Genomic DNA, 24725 nt, shown 5'->3' with positions numbered 1-24725 from the left:
TATCTACTGCTCCAGAAAACTCACAAAATAAATGAAACTTACACACCACAGAGAGCCTTTTCTTCTCATATCTGCAGGTCCGGCTGAAGAAATGCGGGTCCCATTTCAGTGCGATAGTTGGGGGCATCCTGGTTTAGAGCAGAAAACATTCTGGGGCACAAGTGTGTTGCATACATTATAACGGAGAAAAGGAAATACACCGGGGTTAATAGCCGCTGATTACCATGAGACGGCCAGCCAGAAAATACCCACTATCACTGCATTGTCTTTTAACATTGGTTCCTCCCCATCAGCCGCTTGTATTACTTTTCAGTTGGCAATGAGTGCTTCAGCTCTCTGCTGGCTGGCCGTCTCGTGATAAATCGGCGGCTATTAACATCTGTCTTTGCTTTAAATTTGCGCTTTCGAGTGCTCACCTTACACACTTCATTTGCTGTAGCCCTTCAGGTCGTCACTTCTAAGCAATGGCCTGGAAGGCTCCAGCAAATGAAGCGTGTAAGGCGAGCGCTGCCAAGCACACATTTAAAGCCGCAGAACAAAAATATTATTGAAAGGAATATATTGCCATGTTATAACACTACTGACTGGCAGCATGGGAGCAGTTGATGGGGGAGCTCCCTGAGGCACAACACCCCTTTCAAGGGGTTTCAAAGAAATAGTGAAACTAATAGACTGTGTGGTATGGAAATCAAAGCATAACAGGCAGGGCCGGTCTTACACCAGATTGCACCCCAGGCGGGAAGCATCATTGGCGCCCCCCCATTCATCAGACTGCGCCCCTCCTCCCCCGACTGGCTCACGTCACTCCCAAACTACACCTCTGTTGTGCAACAAAACCCCTCCTCAATATGAATAAATAATTGCTATATAAATGAAGCTAGTTTCATTACATTGTAATTCAAGTACTTTACAGAAGAATTTTAACGTGAAAACACAGCTGTTGCTTCCCAATTAAATGGTTTTTCTGTCACCTGCTCTTAGGGAAGCAGTTTCAAACTGTCCGTACTGGCACACTGCAGTGTGACCAGCCTGCAGGGGTCTGAGGGCCCACTGACCACTGGCCGTGTGTTGCAGCTAGGTGTTCTGTTCGTACCACCTCACATGTATTTTACAAGGGGCAATACTAGACTAACCATATGAATAATTTTCTGATAGTAGGTTATCATTCCAAGATGTGACAGATGGAAATGTGAGGAGAACGTGGTTTTACTTTGTTTCAGGTGGTGACAACAACTCTAGGCAGCGATATCTCCCAATAGACATATCAAGCCGCGGCACAAATAGTGAAAATTCTAAATGGCCCAGAAAACAGAGGCACTTTGACAGTACTCAGGGTCTGTGGCGCTAGGCAAACACACCAAAACAAGTCGGTTCCCAAAATCTCCCAGAGACTGGCATATTATGTCAAGGAGTATAACCTGGCTGGCTGGCAGTACATGTTGTAAACTTTAGTCTGCATGCTGTGCTCGATTTCGACGCGCTTGGAATTCCCACCTCCCACTTGAGCTGGCATCCCTTCATCATTGCCAACAAACGCCCAGTGCTTAATACAGGTCATGCATAAAGTAAGAAATAGCCATCTTAAGACAACTGAGCATGCTAGAACGAGTGCAACTAGTATTAAAATAGATGTGATAACAGACATGGACAACATAATGACAAACTATACAATGACACCAACCAATTTAGCCGCTCCCATCATGCCTAGTATAAAGTTTATTTAACGTAGCCCCTATACGCAAGACGATATCACCGCTGCCCATATATGCCGTGTAAACCTCATCAAAAGAATGCAAGTAAGTAGAGGTCTCACACGCATCACATTTTCATAGTTCGACAAAATCTGCAGTTCAGTGACCTAGTCCACCTGGGCGACCTAAAAAGATACTGCTTTTTAATGTCACACACTTTAAGGGATTATGCATTGTCTATACTAATTTTCGGGCGTTTTAGACAAATGTGCATTATTTGTTTGTAACACAGGCAGCAATTAATAATGTGGAATACGCAGTTTAGCTACATGTGGTGGGATTACTTTTCAAAAGGAGCTCTATAAGAGCAGAGGGATAATAATAATGATGACTTGGTGATATACCTGCCTAACCTCTGGATTTTTCCTGGAGACTCAGGAATTTTAACCATTTCTCCAGGTCTCCCTGGAATCTCAGGAATTTTGGTGGGGCGACAGCTTTCACTGATTACTTTTTTTTTTGTTTTGTAATGTTATGCTTGCAGGACTGCACTGCCATGGACTCCCTGCCTGAGTGTGGCTTTGTCTCTGTATTAATGACTGTAACGCTTCCAGCACATTGGCAAAAAGAATGTAGATGAAGCAAAATAATGCACGTTTATATTGCTTCACCTTTCATTCTTTTTTGCCGACTTTCAATGCAAACGCGCGTTTCTTCTGCTTTCTTTCTTTTTGCCCAGGTTAGGGTGGACTCAGCTCCATTGAACCACAGCCATCAGGTTTGCAGTCTGGACAACTCACCACTGCACTACTAACCTGATGAAAACCAACTAAGGTGAAATGTCCAATTTCGGTACTGCAAAATTCAGGGAAAACCTTTGTATTGGTTCTTGGAGTTAACATCTACACGTTTTAACGTGTTGATTTTATGGAAGGCGAATGCCTTTTGTCCTATGCAATTTGGGTGGTTGTGAAAAGACAATTTAATGAAATATGCATATTTCAATTGGAACTGCAAATTTCTGACATCACATCACATTACAACAGAGTTTACCTTTTTAACATGTGGGCAGAGGCATGTGAAAATGGGCAGAGTTTTGTGTGACCGTGGGCAGTGCATAAATCTCAGGAACTTTGATTTTAAAACGTAGGTAGGCATGCTTGGTATACTGCCGTAGCATTTCACGCTGGATTCCAACTTCCAAGCGCTGCGCTCTAATAATGGACCTAGTCTGCCTTAGGAGTGGGCATGCGTTGGACAGGAAGCCGTGCATTCACCATGCGGCCTGCCCTGTCCCTGTTTTGGTATGGGGATACACTTAGGGGGAATCTGCCCAAGTTTGCGTACAGCTGGTAAACAGCTGTGAGGGGTCAAGCCAGCCAGTTGCACAGCAGACAACTTCCCTCAGCCTTAACCCCTGATTAACCACCAAATGGTTAATATTATGAAATACATAGAAAAGTGCAGCCGATATATGCCACAGAAGCATTGCCTGGCTAACCAAATGTCTTGCTTTTTAGTAAACCCTATCTTTAGTAAGCATTACTTTAGTCAAGCCCATGTATATACAGGAGCCTGGTTTAATGGACACCGGAACAAGGGGAGAACTGGACCTAACTATGCATCACACGGACACACTGAGACCTGCATGGATGGAAATACACTTGCATACGTCTTAAGCTACGTGGAGGAGTAGGTACATGTTTGGAGCAATAAACAAAATCAAATGCTGGCACACATGTGGCAAGATTAGATACCATGCAGGAGTGGGTGTGTGTAGGGAAACATTTGTCTTGAAAGGCATACAAAAAGCAGCACAGGTGCAACTGGGAATAGCCTCAAACAACTGCAGAAGCCAAGATTAGGGATGGACCGTAACATGAAGGTGCACAACAATAGCCGCAGACGCCATAAATGAGGCCCAGAGCATTAAGCAATACACAGGGCCTACGTTTTGGGACAATTTGTGGAAAAGGGATTTTTTAACCTTTTTGGCCACTTACACTGGTCAGACCTCCTAGTTGCACCAAGTCAAACTGGCCCATATTAGCTAGCCATTATGTCTTGTCCCAAATGGCGTGTAGACACGCGAGGGAAGAAATGCCATTGCGAAGATGAGCATGGAGTAATTTATAGAGGTGGCCACCAGTAGTAAAGCAGACGCTTCAGGGTTGTTGGGGCCTGGTGAGTTTATGAATGCTTGTTTCCTTAATGCTGACTTGCTCTTCTCCGACAAGCCGTGGAAACTCACTCAATAGCAGGAGAGACAAACACGCGTTGCAAATTCTTGTGCTGACTCAACTGGTGGCAAGCAGTCTGTGCTCCCATGTATTTTGCCCCGGTAAATCCTCTTATGAAGCTCGATCACTACCGGGTGTTGTTTTTAAGTTCTACACACTTGTGCTACTAGTGCACCTTGACAGAGATTGTTTGCCTCCAATCTCTGTCAAAGTGCACTAGAGCACTGGGAGACACATGCAGAGTTGGCCCAAACAAACACTTACCTGATGTGCTGCTGGCTCCACCGGCACTCGCTCCTCTTTTCCGAATGGCGGGGGCGCTAGCCAGCCCCAATCTCAATCTATCAGTGCGCGTGCGCGGCACGCACATAGCCTGAGGGCACGTCGCACATGCGGTGTGCCCATGCAGCCCATGGGCCTGGCTGGCACCAAAAATGTTGCTAATTTATTAGTCAGTTGCTGCACGGCCTGCCCTGCCTCAGGGCAAAGGTTGCAGCCTGAAGCAGCAGTACTACAACACGGAAATGAGTGACGTTTGTTGTTTGTTATTGTTTGTGACATGAATAATTTTTTATAAAGTCATTATGACATTATAAAAAATGATTCTGAATAAAAAATGAGTGAAAAAATGGGGCGAAAGAATTGGTTTAGCACCACTTGAAACAATTGCACTGCCATAGCATTTATGCCAGCATGATATTTTCATGCTGCCAAAAACGCTGTAGATTTCCATTCTTTCACCAGAAAAAAAGCAGGCACATTGTATAGGATTTCATTGTGAATGCTGTCTGGCGCACGTAAATGGCAAACACCATTTACTACATTTGCACAGCAAAGTGCAAAAGCGAGAAATTAAAGTAATTTCATCTGCTTGTTACACTTACCTTTTACAATTCTTAGTGCATGCTTCCTCCTAATGCTGCCTAGTAGAAGTACTTTTGCCCAATGCTTTCATAGGCCACAGTTAGAAAAGCATATACAGTGGGATGGCTGCCAATTGTTCAGGGTCACTTTGTAACAGTGGCTTACTGCCTTATCAACTACCTTACCCTTTCATGCACACCATATGCCAGCACAGTGTTTAGATACCAGGCCTCCCCTTCCCAAGAGCGCTGTCCCTGCTGTGCTCATCCCCCTGTTATAACTCGAGGTATCACACACAAGTCTTTCTCATAGTGGTGACAGTTCATTCCAACGCGCATTTTCATTTTGAATTGGCCATTGCTGTCCACTGCCAATCATTTTTAGTTCATTATTCCTCTCATTTAAAAGAAAAAAAAATTGTTCTCTGTTGAAAGTGCTTTCATTTTTTGTTTAGTCATCTACCCTTTGCATCTGCTGGCAGCACAGGCCTGGCTGGGTGTGTGTGGCCTGGCTTGCAGGACTCAGAGAACTGACACACGGCGCCCCCTAGTGGCTGACAGACGTCAGGCAGCCGCCTGAGCTGCCTGATGCAAAGACCGGCCCTGATAACAGGGGATAGGAAAGAGATTCACTCATTCTCCCGTGGGGCAGTAATATGGACATCTCATGTACTTTGGTGACTGGCAGAAAAAGGGGAGGAAATTAATGTTGGCTCTGCTGAAGCCAGTGCTCTTTAAAATAAGAGATTGAATTATTTGCCCAGGATCACACACTTAACAAGGAAACTGGAATTGTAATTCACTGTACCGTTCCTACTCAATATATTAGACAAAGTAGCCTTAATCCAGATACAGGAGTACCCAGAAACGAATCACCTCCTAATTTGGCTTTAGGCCACAACGCGGCACTGATCGACTTAAAGACCCAGATCGAGGAACTCAAAGATAAAAGGGAAAATGGCCTTGCTACTTCTCCTTGATCTATCCGCCGCTTTCGACTTGGTGGACCATAAAGTTCTATGTAAACACCTTTCCTCAGCTGCTCACTTTGCACAGGACGCAATTGCTTGGAAAATCCTTTCTAAATAATACGACCATGAGAGTCTTCTCTCCGTCAGCAGCTGCAGACCCCATCCCAATGACTTGCGGAGGGCCACAAGGCCCCTGTGTTTCACCAACAATGTATAATATATTTACAAAGCCATTATTCGACGACCTGGATCATCTGGGTGTCACCTACACTAATTATGCAGATGACCACCAGATTCTCATACCCCTTACCAGAGATTACGACAAGGACATGGCCCTAGTGAATAAAATGTATCTAATCATCCAGGCATAGATGACCGCCCACGGCCTCTGCCTGAATGACGATAAAACCGAGCTCCTATACAAAATACACCTCCTTCAATATTGATGGGAATAATATTAAAGTGGTTGAAGAGGTAAAGACCCTAGGCTTCTACCTTGATTCAGCCCTTACACTAAATAAACAAGTCAGCACCATGGCCTCTGCTACAGCATATACATGTAAGCTGATCAGGGCCTGCAAACCCTTTCTTTCCAAAGAAAGTTGTACTGAGAGCACTCATTCTCTCTAAACTTGATTATTGCAATGCATTGTACCTGGGTGCGAATAAGTGCATTGTTAATAAAATCCAAATCCTACAGAACAATGCACTCAGAACTGCACTTGTCATACCCAGGAGAGAGCACATTTCGGGACAGAGAAGACAGAACAAATGGCTCTCCATTAATGACAGAATCTTGCTCAAAACAGTCTCGCTAACCCACAGATGTCTCAATAAAGCTGCCCCACTTTACCTCGTGGAGAGAATTATCAAAATATCCTCTTCACGCCCCACTAGGTCAGTCAACTCATTCTGCCTGGTTGGTCCCAGATTCAAACTAAAAAAAGCACGGGGGAGCAGCTTCCCTGTCATGGCGGCACAGTTCTGGAACGCTCTCCCTCCTTTCCTGAGAACGGACCAATCCTTCTCTAACTTTACGCGAAATACCAATAAATTGGCTCATAGCAAAGGAACTCTGACACACCCAGGATAGTCTAAAACATATTCGACTAGTGCTATATGACTCTCCTGGCGCTGTAACCATTGCCTCGGACTGTTAAATGTGTGATTTTCATCTGTATCCTTTGCTTTATCCTGCATATTATCATGTATGTGCTCATTGTATTATCTTGTAAAATAACTGTAACTATTGCAAACTATGCCTAAAGTATAAGTGTAACTTTCTGTAAATGCACCCAGATACCTTTGGGTTGGGCCATATAAATCAATAAACAAAACAAACAAACTGTACAGTTTTGGTACGTCAATACACACCTTTCATGCTGCACTTGGTACAAATATTAAAATGTATTTCAAGGCCCACGTTAATATTGCCTTAAAGAGCAGAGCTCTGAAGGTTCCAATGACCATGTGCGAGAAACCCAGGCAGGCCTATTTTTGCTTGGAATTCTGGGAGTTGTAGTTTTCATAAATTGCAAGTGCGGGAAACACTTCAAATTCCAGAATCGAAAGGGGAAAAACAGGACTGGGTGGTCCTCTCATGGGTGGCATGGTAACTTGAGAACTCTGATCATTTGATTTGCAAAATACAATCTCATATTAAAGCAACCTTGTAATGTCAGTTCTTAGAGAAACCTGCTCAGCCTAAAGATTGGTTTAGCTTTATGTTTAACATAATAAACGGAAAAGTAGAAGTCCTAGAATGCAAAATAATGCAGACCTGAAATATATTTTCTTTTTACACTGCTGTATTTTTTTCACATGGAACATTACTTAAACGTTGTGTAGCTTGTAACTTGGATAAACAATGGTTACACAAACTTCTGGCTTGCAATTGCGCAATGCAGAACTTGCTGGCATGTCAGTGTAGCTGACATCATGGCTAACCTTTCAAAGGGAGCTTTCCCTTTTTGCATATATTTAGGCATTTGGCATTGATGGGGTACCTGTTAGCTAGGTAACGATCTGTGAGGGGTCTTTCAGATGGGAATGCCCCATCAGTGCCAAATGCCTAAGCATATGCAAAAGGAGGGAGCACTCCTGGAGAAAGGGCAAGGAGTAATTGCATTTCATAAAGAGCTGCAAGCAGCCTAGTGCAGGACGCCCCGATGAGCAAAGAAGCACAATTACACGTATACAGACGGTGAAACAAGCGGGCAAGGGACCTCCAAACATTATGAGCGACTTTTGGCAAAAATAAGCTGGCAGCCGCTTATAATAAGCGGGCACGCCATTCCCTGCAGGCCTCAGTCCCAGCCGTCCCTGCAGTGGGCGAGGCACTGACACCTGGAGCAGGCGGCGGCACTACTTCCTGAGACGTCAGTGTCTCCTCCCCCTGCAAGCGGCCCTCCTGGAGCCTAGCACCGGCGAGCACCGAGGCGGAACAGGTGAGCCCCGCCGCAGGGAGGCGGGGGCTATACAGAGAAGGCGGCTCCGGCGGCCTGTCGTGGGGATCTGAGGAAACGTTCCCACCCGCTTCCAGAGACCGGCAGTTGCCCTGGGGCTACCCCGGCACAGGTGAGCCCTTGTGGGCAGGGGGCGGCGACCAAAGCACGGAGGACGGAGAGAGAGGAGGGGGGGAGGTCGAGAGGGCAACCGTCAGTCAGTGGCACCGGGCTGAGCGCGGGAAGGGGAGCCTCGCTCTGTCAGCCGGCGCCATGTCACGCCTCCTGTGGCAGAGCACCCCCCCCCCCTCAGCCCAGGGATCCCCTCACCCACAGCATCGTGCCAGGGCTCAAATCCAGGGGGCCACCAGGGTGGACGGCGCCCCCTCTGTGTCTTCAGTCAATTCCTTGTGTGTGTAAATATAAAAAAAAGTGCTAATCTCAGTTGATTACGCAGCGCTGTAGTGAGGCAAGAAACTTCACCACAAGACGCTCTCACAGAAGCTTGTGAAAACTCTCATGTTGACTTCTGCTCTACAGGACATGTTTCCCTACGCATTTTAAATTATAATAGGTGCGTGCCTTTTTCTATTTACCAAGCAATGTTTTAAGAGCTCGTGTTCTCTAGGGGAAATGCTTATTTGTTTTGTGGACTTTCTTGAGTTGGGGAACGACCCCTTAAAATGAAATATGCGAATGTCTTTCAATTTAGCTTCACTTCCTGTGACGTCACTCCCCCATTGGATACACCAGAGCCCCCCCCATCCCTATACCTGGGCGGGGTTTCCTTTTATTGAGCCTTCTGCCTGGGTTGTCGCTTGGCACTGGTGACAAACCACGTCACAACAACCCCCTCCAAACCCCCCATAACAGAAACATCAACAATGATGTTAATGACCTCTGCGTTCCGAAATGGCTTCTGCATTGTTCTAGCACATAGTCCCTGAGTCTTCCTAGGGGGTCTCCTCTCAGATCTTTGGGGGTACCAGGAAGCCTGTTTATACCTTTCGCCCTTCGTTCCACTTCCCCATGCTCGGCTGACCTGTAAAAGTGTGCTTTTGTATGGAGGGTCACTGAGGTATCCGCTGAACTCAGTGGATCGGGATTCTCCATCCTGTCGCTGTTCTTCAGGTACCCTTTTCAGGCTGCAGAACCAGCTGAAGTTCCTTGTGAGCGACCTGCGGCCTCTCTCTGCTGTGACCATGTTTCCTTGCTTCTTTGTTACCTTCCACGGTGCAGTCTTATGTGGAGCTTGTGTGTGGGGTGTCATGTCGCAAACTTCGATGTTGGTACTTTAGAGTCGTTGCCAGACTGCTTCCCTGTCGTTCACTCTTGGGCATCTCTTGACCTCACGGGGTTCGTCACTGTCCTACTCGGGGAAAGAAGGGCGTTACTTTGCGCCCTAGACCTCTGCTGGGACCCTGTCAGTTGTGGTTTTGTCCTGTAGGCCATGAGGGAGGATGTTAGAACTTGTTACAGCTGTTCTTTGTCCACAGTGATCCGGAACACCTTGTTGAGTGTTCTCATAAAATGTTCCACATCCCCGTTTGCTCGTGGCCAGCAAGGTGTGATGCACTTGGATTTGGATTTGGTTTATTTATAAAGCGCAACCAGGCCCAGGGGCATACGGGCGCGTACGTTTTTTGATCATGTTACATAAGAGTACAGTTACATTAGCAAGCAGTAGGCAACAGTTAGAATAGTTGCGGTTACAAATAAATACATACATTGGTATTACAGGTACAAGCATACATGTTGCAATTAAGGCAGTGGGCCAAAGGTGAGACAGATAGTAATATTATTTACAATATATACAGTGGGTAGGCAGTAAATCTAAGCTGTCAATGTGTCCAGGTCATGAAGCCAACGTTTGGTGTTGCGTTTAAATAGGTTGAAGGAGGTTACAGACCTGACTGGAACAGGTAGTGTGTTCCATAGCTTTTAGGCTTGTACAGGGAAACTAACTCCTCCCGAGTTTGAATCTTGGTATAGACATGGTGTTAACTTGAGCTGTTCTAAGTGGTCTTGTAGATGTGTGTGGGGTAAGTTGGTTAGAGATGTAGGATGGTGCGAGGTTAGCCCTGGCTTTGTGGGTAAGGGCAAGAACTTTGAGGGATATTCTGTGCTCTATTGGGAGCCAATGCAGATTACGTCTAGTCTGAGAGATATGCGACTTCTTAGGGATGTTGAGGGCTGCCCTAATGGCGTTATTTTGAGTTACTTGTAGTAGTTTGTGAATATTTATGCGGTTAGTGCCTAAGTAGAGGGCATTACAATAATCTACTTTGGACAACACTAACGTTCTAGCAAGAGTAATGCAGTTGGGAGTGGAGATAAACGGCCTACATGCGGTAATAAGTTTACATGAGTAAGCGGCTGAAGACGCTACTGCATTGGTTTGTTTGGTGAAGGATAACGTGGCATCGAGGAAGATACCAAGGGTTTTAGTATTATTAGAGACAGGGATGGGGTTACCATCAATAGTGAACGATTTGAAAGCAGTATTTGGTTTTTTTAGTTTAGCGTGACTACCAAGGATAATCAACTCAGTTTTTTTGTCATTGAGACAAAGTCCATGGTGTGCCATCCACGCTTGTATTACTGCGTATATTTCATTGAGGGTTTTGCTATCAGTTTCATAGTCGCCAGAGATAGGAATGAGTATCTGGGTGTCATCCGCATAATTAGTATACGTGACACCCAGATAGTCAAGGATATCGAAAAGGGGCTTCGTAAATACATTATAGAGCGTTGGGGACACGCAAGAGCCTTGCGGGTCACCACACAGGACTGGTCAGGGTTCAGCCGAGTCAGTAGGAGAAAAGACCCTCATGGTTCTGTTAGCCAAGAAGGAGCTGATCCAGGCAGTGGCTGTGTAAGTGAGCTGCAGATTTCAGGTGGTGGCAAAGCGTTTGGTGGTTGACCAAGCCAAAAGCTGCTGACAGATCAAGCAATAAGAGCAGTGCTAGTTTGCCATTGTCTTTTAAAATTTAAATCTGAGTAGTGAGATCTATTAGGGCAGTTTCCGTGCCATGCCTAGGTCGGAAGCCGGATTGCCTTAGTCCCACAAGATTGAAGATTGTTTGTTTGTTTCTAGATAAGCCCGTATTTGCAGGTAGGCTGCTCTATCTAGTATCTTTAGTAAGAAGGGTACAGTTGTTATCGGCCTATAGTTAGACGGGTTGGCTGGGTCAAGAGTGGGTTTTTTGATTAGTGGGATGACCCAGGCGCCTTTTAAGTTATCAGGCACTACTCCCGTTTTGAAGGAGGCGTTGATAAGGTTAGTAATGAATGGTGCCAGTTCATGAGCTGCTGCTTTGATAATCGGAGCAGGGCAAGCATTGCCTTGGCAATTCGATGGTTTAAGTTTCCTAATGATGTTTTCTACTTCCCAAATTGAGAGGGGTGAGAAACGTAATGGTTTACAGGTTGGCTCAAAGGTAGGTGACTTGTTAGGAAGTTGTTTGTGATCAGGGTCAGCGAGTAACGGGTCTTTTTTTTCACATTGATTTTAGATTGTAAACGGGCTATTTTATCTAGAAGTGCCTTCGGGATGTTGCTGCACCATAGTGCATCTGTAACACATTTATCAATAGTGGCAATCGGGGATTCTAATTCTTTTAGAATCTTAAAGTTCTTTTGTGTTAGATTCCGCTTGTTCGATCCTTTTGTTACAGGTGTCTTTTTTGGCAAGTATAATAGCTTGTTTATAGCTAGAAGTTGCTAGAATTAGTTCATTTTTATTATTTACTGAAGGGCACTTTTTCCAATGTGCTTCTGCAGTTCTCCTATTTTTACGTAGTTCTCTAAGATGCAGCGTGAACCATGTATTCAGGTGACGTTGTGGTTTAGGTTTCCGCAATTTTAGGGGGGCGATGGTATTCAAGGCTTTCAGTATTGCCTGATTGTAAATGTCTACTAAGACTGTGGGGTCGGAGGTGGCAAGGTTGTCAAGAAGGGGAAGTAATAGCGGTAGGAGTTTATCTGGTGTAATGTCTGTCTTATTTCTAGTGCGGGTGGCTGGAGCGATGATAGGAGCTGGGTGTTGTGTGTTGGCTTTGATGGAAAAGGTTATGTTATGATGATCCGACCAAATACATGGATCATTGGATAGAAGATCGATCGAGCAGCTAAGGTTGGTGAGCCAGTCCAATGTTCTTCTTTTGATATGTGTGGGCTCATGAATAATATGGGTATGACCCAAGTCTGATAGGGTGTTAGCTAGATCACGGGCATTATTATTCGTGGGGTCATTAAAACCAAGGTTGAAGTCCCCTAGTAGGATAGTTTGTGTCGGTGGATACAAGGGATATAATATCCTCTATGAATGAGGAAATGGGTCCTGGTGGTCGGTAGATAAGGTGCACTGTTGCTGTGTGGTTAGGTGATAGTGGCAGTTTGATGGACAGGGATTCGGCAGAGGGAATTTGAGCGTCCTGAATGACTCTAATGTCGTAGGTGTTTCTGAAGATGAGGGCAAGTCCGCCTCCCTTCAATTGGTTGGTGTTTCTATTGCATCTTATGATAGCATAGTCATTTGGTATAGCAAGGGCCAGAGATGGTCCAGAGGCTGCATTAAGCCAGGTTTCCGTAACTGCGAGGAGATCAAGCTTTTCATGGGTTATGAAGTCAGTGATGTCCAGTGCGTGGGCGGGTAGGGACCTAGCATTCACCAAGGCCGCTTTGATGAATGTCTTTTGCAGGAGTTTTTTGCGATGGTAGAGATGGGCCATGTATGGTGATGGGGGGGCTAGCTTGCTGTCTAAATCGGTGGCCAGATTAGCTAGAGTATTGTTACTGCGCTGAAGTTTGTTGCTCTTGTGGGCGTGTGGTTGGGTGTTTTTGAATCGCAATCGTGCTCCTAGTCTGGAGTTTCTAATTGAGATGCTTGGGTGGTAAGAGCATTGTGCGAGACACTGTACAAGTGGAGGAACCAAACGGCATCCCGTTGTCAGAACGTATCGACCTGGGGATCCTGCGGGCTGCAATGATCTTCGAGGATGGTGACGATCACCCCAGCTGCTGTGGAGTCTACGAACTGCATGAATAGGTACCGTGAGAATTTGTCCAGGACAACTATTAAATGTCTTGACTGTAGTACCGTCCCAAATCGATGCTGTGTGCATTCCATGGTGCTTTGGCGTGCTCTGGGGATGCAATGTGGTGCTCTTTCACTGCCGGTCTGGCTGCCTGGCACCACGCATATCGGCCTGGGGCATCATCCACTTTAGCCTTGAGATCTGGGAGCCATACTTTCTCCCGGATGCAGTCCTTAGTTGGGCTGGCACACTTGTGCCTAACGTGGGCTAGACCCAGAACCTGTTCTTGTAGCTCCAAGGGAATTACCAGCTGGGCGCCTCCTTAGGACTCATTATCATACCGAGAGCTCTGGTCTGACTTTGCCTCGGGTGTCTTATGCTGCATCACAGAAACAAAACTTCTTCCACTGCCCTGCTTGGAGCTGAGCTATGAGGTCCTGCAGTTATGCGTCGCCGCGTGTGGCAGTGGTGGTAAGCAATGTTGGCCAGAGACGCTGCTCTCGTAATCATGGCAACAAATTCCTCCGTGTCCTCACCTGCAGCTTGTTCCCCTCGTTCAGCCGGGTGCAGCAAGAGGTAGTTCGCCAGGTTATAAACGCTGGCATGAAACCTCAGCGTCGCCGTGTGCTCCTGCTGCAGGAGCCGCCGCCTTTCTAGTCGTATTGGGTGCTGAGGAGCTGATCCTGACACGATTGGTACAAGGGGCTTGTGGTCGGTGAACACCATCACGGGGTGACCATAAATGTAGAGGAGGAAGTGTCTGCAACCCTATAAGACTGCCAGGGCCCCCTGCTCAATTTGGGAGTGGCAGCGCTCTGTACTGGACAAGCTTTGCTAACCGGCTGCTCCTCCACTTTGACACTCGCCTACAGAAGGACCATGCTGAGCCCCACTGGACTAGCATCCATGACCAGCACTGTGGTGTGCGTGGGGTCCGAGTTAGGCCATCGCCTTATCTGTTACCAATGCCTTGTAACAGCCTGAAATGCATATTCAGCTTGCCCCCACTGCCAATTTTGATCCTTCTTGGTAAGGTTTCTCAATGGTTCCGTGAGAGTGGCCAGGTTTGGGATGAACCGCTCACAGAAATTCACCATTCTGAGAAAGCTTCTTACAGTGGAAGGCGTCTCTGGCGGGGCAGCATCCTTTGATATCTTTTACTTTCTGAGGGTCCGGTGACAGGCTGCCGGCATGAAACGTGAACCTGAAGAAGTACAACCTCGACTGCATGAACCGGCACTTCTTCCTGTTCAGCATAAGCCTGTGGTGGCCAATCTTATTTATTTGGCAAGAACTGCGTCTAGCCGAGGTAGGTGGTCCCTATGAGACTCAGAGAAAATGAGGATGACATTGCTTACATTAAGCAATCTGTGGAGCCCCGCAAGCATACTTCTGATTTTGTGCTGACTCGCCTTGGCAGCGGAGGGCACCCCAAAGCTCAGTCGCTTGTACCAGAACAGTCCTTTGTCTGATGAAAATATGGTGAACAGGCGAGAGCAGATGTGTAGAGGCACCTGACGGTATCCCGCATTGAGGTGGAGGGTGGAGAATACTTTGGCACCCTGCAGATCAGCTAGAATGTCATCCAATATGGGCATTGGATACCGTTCCCGGCGGCTGGCCTTGTTTGGCAACCTCATGTCCACACAAATCGGAACCCCCTCCGGGCACTTTGGCCTGTTAGCCACCACTATGGAAGACACCCAGGGCATAGGGCCCACGACTCGCTCGATGACGTCTGCCTTTACTCCAGTTTTGCTAACTCTTCCTCCACCTTCCAGCACACGTGAAACAGAATCATTCGGTGGCAAAGCACCACCGACTGCAACGACTTGTCGATGTGCAGGCGCAACTCTTGGTTCTTGAGACACCATTTCCCATTCAACAGGTGTGCTAACCTCTCGAGCGGGCATTTGGTGTCCATTTGGTAGACCTGAAACACAAATTGTACCAGCCCCAGGTCCTCTGCTGTCGAACAGCTTAACAGGATATCATTGGCAACAGGAGTGACTTAAATTGTTGCGTAGAGCCTTGCATGCTCGTGCTTCACGGCAGTCTGGAATGCACCATCTAGAGGGAGGGGTCAAGTTCCGCCTTAAGTGAAAATGCAAATTCTTGGAGGCCTCAACTTTGGCACTGGATGTAGCCTTTTGCAAATGGGTTGCGGGCAGGACACTGACCCACACCCCTGTGTCAATCGGGATCGGCATGATGGTATTGACAGCGAACAGCGTGGCTTCCAACGCTGGCTTGTACCTCCCAGACAGATAGCCGACAGGATGACGGAGTCCTCTAGGTCAACTGCCCACTCGAGCTGTGACGGAACCTATCTCTGGTTGTCCTCCAGAGCAGTGACTCCACTCTGGCGTAGCCGGGGTGGGGTAGGTGGAGGCCTTGACTGTTGTACATTTTGCCCATGGTGCCCTGAACAGTCTGGCGTAGTGGTTGTGCTTTCTGCATCGCCCGCAACCTTGGTCTGCTGCTGGCAACCCCTGTTTATGTGATGCCGGCACTTGTTGGAGGTTTTTTTGTGAGCCGTCCGTCTTCTGCGCAGTTGGCTTCTTTGCAGGCCTTTTGACTCGACTCCTGTAATTTGGTGGGCCCCTTGTCGTCACTGCGCACACCGTTGCTTTTCTTTCCTGCCTTAGACGCTTCTTCATCTGCGCCGCTCGATAATTTCTTGTATGCTCCAGGATTCGCTGCAGGGTGATGTTTGGTTCTTTGAGGATCTGTCTGTGTAGTGCCGCAATATTGAATGATGTTTCGTCATGTAGACAACAGGACATGGCTAGGTGCCGCAGACGTCCATGGTATGTGTCGAGCGACTTCAGGATCCTGGTGTGCTTTGTCGTAACCTGAACCTCTCGTAGTTTATGTTGAACAGGGCTGGAAATATGCTTGTAGTGCAATTTTCACTTCCGCGTAGGAATTGCCCTAGAGTTGAAGCATCTTGAAGATCTGATGCACTTCCCTCCATGCGTAAAATAGTAGTATGGCCCTCATCGCTCTGTCTTCGGTCTCCCAGATAGTGTCAAAGAACATTTCGAGTCTCTGGGACCACGATGGGACATGTGTATCAATGCCCCTGTTGCTGGTTGTAGGCCCTAGCACTGTCCCTGCGGGAACTAGATGGTGTTCTGAGAGAAGAGGACACTCCGTCATCCCCCATGTCGGTATCCATGGTGATGCCTTAATCTTCACCCCTGCACCCCAGCAGGTGGTCTTGATGTCTGGTCCACCTACTTGATGTGGGGGCACCAGCCACATGCTAGCCATTATCCAGGTGCTACAGCCACACAGGCACCCTCCAGGGCCGCAAGCTATATTGATAGTGAAAAAAAAATATATATATATATTTTCCTCCTCTCACTCCAAGGTAAGTGGCCGTGCCATTGGAGGGATGTGCTTCTCGCCTTTATTGGTAGGCAGCACGCGGAGCATCCAGCAAACGGCCTTCCTTTGACGTGTGGATAACGATAGGCGGGCACCACGACTGTGCAGTGCCAATGCTGGTGTGCCATAGTCTGTCCTTCCTGGGGACACTCTCGATGATGGCACAGGGAGGCCATGCACATCGGTGGTATTCTGGCTGGAGCAGTGCTCAGCTGAACATGCTCCACACAGCGGGCGTGCTGCTCTGGCTCATTGGTGAGTGTTACCGTTAGACTAAGGCACCCGTTGCCTCATAGGCCCACCACTCTTGGAGTCAGTGTGAGTGAGCTCTACATGGAGCGGACAGAAGGTCTGCACCCACCTTGTCTCTTGTTGGTGTGCGGCTCCTGTGCTTGGGAGAACTCTGACACTCAAGTAATTGGAACAGCTTGCCTGTGCCTGAGAGGAGTCTCCTTTTATTGCTTCTACTGCGTGGGTAATCACCTGACACGGGTGACGGCCCACGCCACAACACCCCCCCCCCCCCCTTTTTTTGTTTTTAGGACTTTAACCCTGTTGTGCCACCTGCCATACAGTCCAACCAAGACACCCTTAGCTCTGGGTCCTCGTGCTTGAGCCACTGCCCTGTAACGTACTGTTTGTGCGAGTCCCGCTTGAGCATGCTTGTCTTGTTATCAGACACCCACTCGGTTACCCCTACCCCCACTTATTGAGAACCTTGCATTTCTCTCATACATACCAGTGTTTTATATCCGACCCGGAGCTTTGAGAACAAAACCGGGAAACCAGAATGTTCCTATTAATTTGACTTCTGTTGAGATTAGTGATAATTTAGTTGTGAGGGAAAAAGTGAAAATGAAAAAAAACATTGTTAAATAAATATGGACACCGGCCTCCTTCAAAATAGAGAGGGTTGACATGTATACTCTAGCACACAGTAGCTGAACCCTTAAACACGCACAATTCTTTAGCCACCTCATACGTGCTCTATGGCCTACCCCATACAGTCTGTGTGCCACCTCCGTCCAGTCGTAGTGTACCGAAAAAAGTAGTGGAACTGTGGTCTCAGCAGGGGAGAGGGTAGGCGGAAGCATAGTGCAACATTTGACAAGGTGTTGCAGCCGGGGCATTGCAACAGTCTGACTAGAAATGAAGGCTACTATTAAAACTTTACACTTGCACAAGGACATAAATGGATAGGTCCTCTGTATAGAATGGTGAATTATGGTCTAAAAAGAAGAGGAATAGTAAATAAAATAAAGTAGTGGAACACCGCTCCCGGCCGTTCCCGCTCACTTCGATCACTGCCTTCGTCACAAACTGCTCTTCCTCAAGCGCACTCGCTATGCTTTCTTCCGATTACTCACTCAAACACTTATCTGTTGCATGCGTCCCCTCCTTTGCATGGTCACGTTTTCTCCATGACTCCCCTTAGGCACACACAAACCCATGCGCACACTGTGCGCTGATCCCTCCCAATGCACACACTCGTACGGTGACCAGATGTTCAAGACTAAACTGGGGCGACCAACAACAGAAAAGGACTACTACCCCGAATCTCCCCACACCCCCTCCCTCCATCCCACAGTATTTCCAGCACTGCTCCTATATATTGTGCGCTTTTGACTATGGGCTTATTTAATAATAAATAGAGCTTTTGCTTTGATAAATGTTACAAGGTTACCAACTGGTCTCTCAATCAGTAAATGTTAATGTTAAAGGATATTATTTGTACCTCGCACTATCGCCACCGGAGTGCTCCCCTGTCGCTCTGGCAGTTCTGAAAAAAGGGAAGGGGGAGTGGGGGATGTTAGTGGGAATAAGCTGGAAAAGTGCTAGAGAGCCTTGATGTGCTGTTGGCAGCCTCAGCCCGGTGGGTCCGTTGGCTGGGCTTGGGGTGTTTTACGGTCGGTAGTTGTCGTCGTGCTGTTGTGCAAGTCTATGTGCGGATTGTTTTGTTGTTGTAGTGAAGTTTGTATGGATTGCTGCGTTTTTAGCCTTGTGGTTGTGTTTGGTTACAGTTTGAGAGGTGTATGCAGAGGGGTGAAATTGTTAGTGGATTGGTTAGTTGGCATTGCTGTCCTTGCAATTATGTCTAGGTGTGCTGCTTGCTATCATTCACTATTGCATCGGAGTGTGGCGGTTGCTAAATTTCAATATTCTGTCTAGATGTGAGGCAGGCTAGTGATCACGATTCCATACAAGTGTTGCACTTGTCATTATTTACAGTTTCATTTAAGTGTGGCCATGCTAACATCCATAATCCTATCTGGATGGGACGTAGGCTAAAGTTAAGTATTCCATCTAAGTGTGGTACATGCTAACAATGGTTACATCTGTCTAAATGTGATGCAGGCTAATCTTCACCGTTCTGTCTAGGTGTGGCACTGGTTAACATTGGCAAGTGGGTTAGCAAGTAATGCAAGGCAACATTTACAGTCCAGCCATTAATAGAGTTAGGCTGCTGGTCACAAATCTCTAAGTATGCATGGTGTAAGTCTATGGTAGTCTATGTTATGGAAAGGTAAGGTAAAGTGGCAGGGGCTTTCTGGAGTAGAGTAATTGCTCTACACCCCACCCATGCCACACTTAGTTTTTGTTGGTGTCTGTTGACTTCCCCTGTGGACACCTGCTGACACGTCTTGGAGCCGCCTGCCCTTGGGGGTGGGGGGGGGTGGAGGGCTGGCGATAGTGCAGGAAGCTGCTGTATGGTATGACCTTTCTCCAATCAGGCTTGGGGGGGGGCGGGCTGGGATGGGGTAGGGGGGAGGCAAGTGGAAGGGCGCCGGGGCTGCAAGGGGCACAAACACCAACCAGACTAATCCGAGCTCCCAGCCCGCTGCACCTACCAATCAAATCCGTCGATTTCACCCCCGTCACCACACTAGAGGTCCATGATTAGAAGTCTTAAGCCGTCCAGGTGCCAAGGAGACATATGCCCAGCCTGCATCACAAAAGAATTTGCCCCTTTTTATCACTTCCTTTATAAATGCGTCTTTTGCCTCCTGTACCGTTCCCAAAAATCGCAGACGCATGGTTCATGCCCCTCATCAAAAAACCTAACCTCGATCCCAATATCCCTACCAATTTCATGCCAATCACCACTGTGCCTTTTCTCCTAAAAATCTTAGACAAGGCTGCATATATCCAGATTCAAAATCATCTTGAGACCAATAATCTCCTAGGCCTCAGACAATCTGGTTTCAGACCAAGACATGGGACAGAAATAGCCCTCTTGGATCTGAAAATCCAAATGGATGAGCAAGGGACAATGGAAAAGCCTGCTCTAGTCCTGCTACTGGACCTGTCGGCAGCGTTCAACTTAGTCAACATAATATCTTAACTATCCACCTCACCACAGCCACCTCCTTCAGCAAAGCTGCAGCCTGCATCAATTCCTTCCTGGCAGACAGATCCATGAGGGTTTTTTCCCCCTACCGCTTCAGCCATTCCCTCCCCCATCACATGTGGAGTCCAACAAGGCTCGTGTGTATCCCCCGCCCTCTACATTATATATACTAAGATCCTGTTTGACCATCTAGATGAGCTAGGAATATCATACGCAAATACTTATCACTCTGTCAGGTGACTACCAATCATATTCCATACTCCTAAACAAAAAATCTATAGCAAAATACAGGTTTGGATGGCCAAACACGGCCTTTGTCTCAAAGACGGTAAAACTGAGCTCCTACTCATCGGCTCCAAGTTAAGATTCAACAAGCTAGGCCCCAAATACTCCTCCTTCAATATTGATGGCAACCTCATCAAAGTTGACAAGGAATCAAAAACCCTGGGCTTCTATCTAGATTCTGCCTTAACTCTTTAAAGACAAATTAACGTTACGTCATCTTCAACAGCCTACACATCAAAACGTATGAATGCTGTATCACCCTTGCAAGAGCCCTCGTACTGTCCACACTGGATTATTGTAATACTCTCTATTTGGGCACCAGCCAGAAGAACATCCACAAGCTACACATTTCCAAAATAATGCTCTCGGAACTGCCCTTAATATCCCTCGCTCCAACCACATTTCACAAATCGGACAAAACGCCAACTGGCTCCCTGTCCAAGATAGGATCACCTTTTAGAATTACCTACAAGTGCCTTAACATCTCAGCCCCTGGAGTATCTGATGAACGCATTTTCTAGAAAGGAATCTACTAGACCCACTAGAACTAACTATGCCTATTATCTTAACATCCCGAAATTCAAAGCTATCTGGTGCTCGTGGCTAATACTTGGAACAATTGTGTGCCTAGTACCTATAAGGTTGGGGGTTCGAGCCCAGCCTACCACGGTAAAATTCTGTGTACAGTTTAATGTATACTTACTTAATAATTTTTTGACTCTCCCTTTCCACAAAAACCAGGACTAGCACCCCCCCTATTTGCCCAAAACGGGACGGCGTAGGGCCCAATTCTAGGACTGTCCCAGCAAAACCCGGATGTCTGGTCACCCTACACCATCTGTGCCTCCACTCTTTTACTCTCTTCCTGGATGTCACCCCTCCCACAGACACACGCATGCTCCCCGTTGGCCCCTCTCCCCGGGGTACACGCGTGCGTGCCCTGCTTCCTTGACAGATACACACACACTCGCACGGTTTCCTTGCCGCCGCTCCTCGGGACACACGCACATGGTTTCCCCTTGCCTGTCATCCCTGGGACAGACGCACACATCTAGGCATATGCACCCCTTGCTGACACACATGCACGCTTCCCTTGCCGACCCTCTCTGGGGGACACACACTCATGTGCGCTCCCCATGCCAACACTCTCCGGGACGGATGGACACATGCTCCCATTGCCCCGACTCCCCAATACACACATTACCCTCCTGTAATGTCTTTAGACTGCAAGTGCAGTCACGTGTACGTGCCAATAAAGGTGAGACACCAGTCCGTGGTGGGCGCTGAGGTGGGACCCCCCGGACTCCTTTGCTGATCACAGCACACTGCTGTTCCTGCCCACGGCAGGATTTGTATTTCTGCCGTTAAACCCAGTGAGGTTGCAGCCCCTCCCACACACCCCTTGCATTGCCTCACAGCCCGTATCACACGCCGGGCATACCTTGTGTACGAAAGGGGAGGAGCGCTTCACCCCGATTCGGGCCAGGGAGTGGGGACAATCCAAAAAAAGATAATCCCTCTCTTCTCATTCTTCTTGAGGGATATCCCCTCATTGGGCACTGCGTTCCACCAGCATCCAGGACAGGGCAATCCTGCCCCCACAACCCTTCCAGTGCCACGCGCTGCTCATCAATCTTCTTCGTGTGGGACAACCCCTCATTGGGCACCGCGTGCCACCAGCACCCAGGACAGGCCAATCCTGCCCCGACACCTCTTCCAGCGCTCCCACTGGTCCACGACATTGTGGGTTGTGGCTTCTCAGGGGTGTGCCTGTGCGCCCAGCTGCTGCCCAGGAGGCCAACTGTGGGCAGGGTTGCAGCTCAGGAGGTGAGTGCTTGTGCGCCCTAACCCCACACTAGACAACTACGCGGGTGTACCCCTCGCCAGTTGGCCCTGGGCCTACAAACACGAGACCCCATCACAGCACGTGATCATGGGGGAGGAAGCGCAGCGGGCTGCTAGGCTACCACGCTTATCGGTACAACTCGCCCTTTTTACAGGACTTTGACATTTCAGGGGCCCTGTCATCTGCTGGGTACCAGATGGATTGCGTAGGTGAAGAGGTTGGATATGTTCTTTGAGGCCACTGGAGAGGATGACGATTAAGTCCATCATGCTACACTCAGCCGGCCTGGTGGTACACAATACCTGTGAGACTCTATGACCCGTGGACAAATTGTTTGCAGCGGCCAGTGGAGCCCTGCTGGAGTACTTTGCACCCATGGCAAACATGGATTATGAGAGGACCCTCATGAGGACTGCTGTGCAGAAAGAGGTGAATCTCTTGATGCTTTTCACAGCAGGCTGCGTCACATTTTAGTGGCGTGTGCCTGGCCAGACGTGAAGCATGAGTTAAGACAACCGGTCATACAAGGCTGCCTCGAGATCAAGCTGCAGCGCCAAATACTGCGTGAGCCCGGAATCGCGCTCGCGCACATCCTGGAGCTTGGGCGCTCCCAAAAGCTCGATGTCCGGGAGAACAAGATGTGCTCAGCGATGAAGGCAGCTCAGTGATGAAGGCAATCCAAGCTAGAGGACACGTGTGGTAGGAAGGAGGCACTTTCAATAGTGTGACCGGCGCCAACAGTGGAGCAGGAAAGAAGATCAAGGAGGGTACATGCCCCATTGCCTCAACCCAAAGAGTGTCCGGTTAAAGGACATGTGTACGGTCGCTGTGGTATAGTGAACCATTTTGCGTGTCTCTGCAGAGCCCCATCAACGCATTCAAGAGTCCAGGTGTCTTCGAGACCGTCAACGCAGAGGGCACAGTGCAAGGTAGCCCAGGTTGAAAAACCAACGGCAGAGGACGAGCCCCAGGAGCCGGAATAAGACGAAGAGGATGTCTTCTTCATTTCGAGCATGTCGCTCCCACAAAGGTCAAAACGGCGTCAACCTAGGTGCGTAAATTCGCATCTGTGATTTTCCCCGTAACCCGTGTTGATCGACACTGGTGCTTCTTTGAGCGTCAGGGCAGAGGACCATTACTGACAGCTGGATAGCACGCCACCCCTAAGAAAGACTAACGTGCAAATTATTACATTTGCCGGGAAACAACCACTACCCCTGGAGGGCTCATTTGTTGCCCGGGTCACGAATGAAGACGCATCAATCGGGGCCCATTTTTTGAAAAATTGTTTCTTTATTTTTTTTTAACCAAAGTGAGCGAGGTGACTCTAGTAGGGTGCGCTGCCGCCGAGGCATTGCACATTGTGAACTTCGTGTTTGGAGTGTGACCTTCGCGTATGAAGTGTGTGTATCTTGAGGACATCAGACACTGATCACCAGATATGCCAAGGTATTCACCGGAATTGGGAAACTGGTGGGAGACCCGGTGCGGCTGCACATTGACAACACTGTGCAACCGGTCGTGTTGAAGCATCACAAGGTGTCCTTTCACCTGAGAGACCGTGTGGAACAAGGACTTGAAAACCTGATCAAACTAGACCTCATCAAGAAGGTGGAAGATCCGACTCTGTGGGTCTCACCTATAGTGATTGCAAGAAAGCCCAATATGCACCTGCGTGGACATTCGTCTCCCAACAGAACAATCCATCGGGCGCGACACATCACAGCGATCTTGGACGACATCCTGGTGGACCTACAGGGCGCCTGCTATTTCTCCAAGTTGGAGCTGGTTACTACCAGCTCAAACTGGATTTGGAGTCACACTACATTACTACCTTTTAGAAAACGCACACACACACGCGTCTCTTCGGCTGCAGAGGTATTCCATCCGAGGGGATGCTGGCTGGGCTACAAGGAGCTATCAACATCAGCCGGGACATCATGGTCTACACAAAGTCAGAGCAGGAGCATCTGGAGAGATTGGAAAATGTACTGTAGCGCATACAACATCTCGGCCTCACCCTGCACAGGGACAAATGCGCGCTTATGCAGAGAAAGATTGAGTTCTTTGGATTTGTATTAGAGGAGAGTGGCATATCCCCTGACAAGGTGAAGGACATCAAGGAAGCATGTGCCCCAGTAAATGTGTCGGGAGGTGCATAGCTTTATGGGGGATGGCCACGTATTGTGGCCAGTTTATACGAAACCTAGCTACTCTTGCCGAACCACTATGAAGTTTAACGAAAAAGGAATGCACTTGGAGGTGGACAGCGCTTGAACAAAGCACTTTCGACATCAAAGGGGTGCTGACAGCAGAGGACATGGTGGCGTGCTTTGATCCGAGAGGCCGGATGGCACCCGTTGGTGCAATTCTTCAAGTGGTATCGTTAAACTGTATGTTTTTTGAAGTTTGATGTGTTAGATTTAAGAAAAAAGGTTAATGTTCTGTGATAAGTAACTATATTCTGTTTATTGTTTGGAAAATAAATATGAAAAGTGTAATGTCCCTTTAAGTAGACTGCAAGTGCAGTCACGTGTACGTGCCAATAAAGGCAGGTCCCCCTGGCGCATGCGCCAGTTGGGGTGAGACACCAGACCTGTGTCC

At 47.9% G+C, this 24725-nt stretch overlaps 1 protein-coding gene across 2 annotated transcripts in view; it reads left to right on the top strand.

Annotated features, from left to right (window-relative positions):
* The first annotated feature begins 8106 nt into the window (after nucleotides 1–8106).
* LOC138480808 (ligand of Numb protein X 2-like) overlaps nucleotides 8107–24725 on the top strand; it is a 1017991-nt gene continuing 1001372 nt past the window's right edge. Inside the window, exon 1 of one of the 2 annotated variants that reach the window (XM_069612553.1) lies at nucleotides 8107–8342. The gene's annotated coding sequence lies outside the window, so the exon portion shown is untranslated. Of the gene's footprint in view, nucleotides 8343–8550; nucleotides 8784–24725 lie in introns of those variants that run through there. The other variant, XM_069612555.1, reaches the window with a different exon arrangement.

The sequence above is a fragment of the Ambystoma mexicanum genome, chromosome 5p (assembly GCF_040938575.1).
Source record: "Ambystoma mexicanum isolate Mex_15411 chromosome 5p, UKY_AmexF1_1, whole genome shotgun sequence".
In the NCBI taxonomy this organism is placed as follows: Eukaryota; Metazoa; Chordata; class Amphibia; order Caudata; family Ambystomatidae; genus Ambystoma; species Ambystoma mexicanum.
This window is presented reverse-complemented; position numbering and strand designations above follow the sequence as displayed.